Raw genomic sequence first — 3,079 nt, forward strand, 5'->3', positions numbered from 1 at the left:
CCCCGGGCCGAACTCGATGTTTGCGCCAGCGCGGAGGTCCGCGGCCAAAAAGTCAGTGTGGGGAGAGGCGGCACAGCTCTCTTCAGGCACCCTGCACACCGACCAGGTGGAAGCTTTGCAGGCACAAAGACCTCTCCAGACATGGCCTTCTTAGAATGATTGCTGTCAATTGCCATGAGTATTCAGGGCACGTTTTTGCATTTTCTGAGTACATTTACACTCAAATGGCATAGAAATCTAACTTGACCTTCGCAGAGTTTACCTTGGAAATTCTGTGTGATCTAATAAACTTTTCTGAATCTCTCTCTCCCTTTCCATCTCTCATGTTTTAACGACGCTCTTAGGAAAGCCTTCAACATCTGAAAACCAAAGCCACATTGCTTGGATCTTCCTACAGCTACATGGTCTCATGATTAACCTCATTCCTAGGTTCAGATTCTGAATACCGTACACCTGAGAAATAGATTCAGAAGTTCCAAAGAGCTTTTTACAAGTCAATGAGTGACTCTGAGAGACCTGAACTTCACAGTTAAATCTTTATTTCTAAATTAGGCAGTTCCTTTTATCTCCCAGTTGCCTTAATTATTCTCCATGTAGTAAGAAAAAAGATTATTTATAAGTATAAATATTTTGTATAGTCAAAATATCATATATGAAATAGCATGGATATAATATATATATATATATCATCGTACATATGTCATACATATTATATTTACAATAAGTTGATAAGCAAAACTGCTGTAAAATGGAAGGCACTTTGTTTTGCAAGCATCTTATTAACCAGACTTTCTGCAAGTTTAAATCTTAGAACTCAGCCAAAGTCTTCTCTGACTGAAAGGAAGAGTTCTTAGGGAATTTGGAAAGGAACGGTAAGGAGAAAAGTGGGGAGAGGGGAAGAGAGAAAATTCCAAGGACTCACATCCTCCTACAAGCAAATCTTCCTGTGATCCCCAAGTCTTCAGTTAGGACAATTAAATTCATGAATGATTCTTGTGACAGGGCAGAAATCTAGCTGGCGTGAGGCAGGGACTCAGGAGGAAGAGGCCATGAACAGCATGGTCTCAGGGAACCAGAAGACCCTGGGAAGGCTTTGGGCGTGCCTTGAAGTGAAATGGCCAGGACTCCAGCCAGTGTGGCCCAGCTTCTGAGGGAATGAAGGCTAAAGATCCATAAAGTCACACCAATCCAGAATCCAATCGGTGACTCAATGGACAGATGTGTGCTTAATCACTCAGTCATGTCCTACTCTTTGCGACCCCAGGGACTGTAGCCTCCCAGGCGCCTCTGTTCATGGGTTTCTCCAGGAAAGAGTACTGGAGTGGGTTGCCATGCCCTCCTCCAGGGGATCTTCCCAACCCAGAGATCAAACCCAGATCTCCCACATTGCACGCAGATTTGTTACCTTCTGAGTCACCAGGGAAGTGGTGACTCAATGGAGCAGATTCTTATTCCTACAAGATCATCTGTGTTGGAAGAGGAAAGAAGTAAGAGTAAGAGCTCCTCATGGACAATAACTAACCTCTACATAGCTGGAAGTCAGCCTGGAGCCTCGATTCATTCTGTAGAAAACAGTTATATTGAGGGAAGCAAGTGGACAGTAGTCCCAATGGTATATGACTCCTCCCGACAACCCCACCACCACCATGGGAGATGGCAGAGTTAAGTTTTTCCCACAAGGAGAAATGGCATTTGAGGATGGCATCAGACATCCTACATTAGGACTGCCCGTTTGTCTCTCCTTCAATATATGAGTTAAAACGTTTCATAACATCTTAGTCTGTTCAGGGTGCCATGGCAAAATACCACAGCCTGAGGGGCTTAAACAACAGACATTTATTTCCCACAGTGCTGGAGGCTGGAAGTCCAAGATCAGGGTGTCAATGGGATTGGTTCCAGGATAGTAAACAGCCACCTTTCCTCTGTGTCCCCACATGACCTCTCTTCTTTGTACATGTAGAGAGACAGACATGTCTGGCCCTTCTAAGGACACCAGGCCTATCAGATTAGACTGCACGCCTGTGACCTAATTTAACCTTGATCACTTCCATAAAGGTGCTATCTCCAAATACAGTCTCATTGGGGGGTGAAAACCAGAACAGAAGAATTCAGGGCAGACAGGAGGGGATGTGAACAAGGGACAGAATTCAATCCATAACAGTCTTTTAGCAGGTGTTCTGCAGGTTTGTAGAGAAAGAGGGGATATAAAATGGTTTATATTTCTGGCACGCTAACTTAGAGCAAGCATTGCCAAATTACAATACTACCAATAACAATAACAACTGCTAATATTTATTCACTGCTTACTATGTGCCAAGCACTATTGTAACATATTGCCTATGTTATCGTAATGAATGCTCCAAACACTCAAAATGGGCACTGCTATCAACCCTCAGGTTAGAGACAGGGGACTTAGGTATGGAGAGGTTAGCTGACTTACCCAGGATCACATAGCCAGAAAGAACTGAGCCAGGATTCAAACACCAGCATCAGATTTCAGAGTTCATGTTCTTAACTACAGCATTAAAATATGGACAAAACAAGCAATGTTTTAAAGGCAAAGGTGGGCCCTTTATCAAGAAACAAGTAGAGGGGACATCCCTGGTCATCTGTGGCTAAGACTCCATGCTCCAAATTCAGGGAACCCAGGTTCAATCCCTGATCCAGGAACTAGATCCCACATGTTACATCTAAAACCCGGTGCAGCTAAATAAATAAATGGATATTTAAAAAGAAGCTGGGTTTATAAATAGTAATAACCTTCACAGAATCACCAGTGATGGCTAAATGAAGGAGTAACCCGACTAACATTAGTTTTGTTTTCACCAGCAGCCCTTCTCGATTTTAAGTTGTTAAGTTTATTTTAAGTTAGTGTTGTAACTTATGCAGACAATAAGGAAGTTGTTTTTTTTTAATTGTATCTAGTGCTTCAGAGGGCTGGAAAAAGTTTTTCTGTTTCCACAGACCTGAAGACCCTGATTATTCTTTCCATTTAGATGAACAAATAAGTAAAAATCAGTATGCACAGCTGATGTCTTTCTTGTTGTATAAACTGGACAGAATCAAAACTCTTCCAGTA

Source organism: Bison bison, unplaced genomic scaffold (genome assembly GCF_000754665.1).
Source record: "Bison bison bison isolate TAMUID 2011002044 unplaced genomic scaffold, Bison_UMD1.0 scf7180017864524, whole genome shotgun sequence".
Classification (NCBI taxonomy): Eukaryota; Metazoa; Chordata; class Mammalia; order Artiodactyla; family Bovidae; genus Bison; species Bison bison.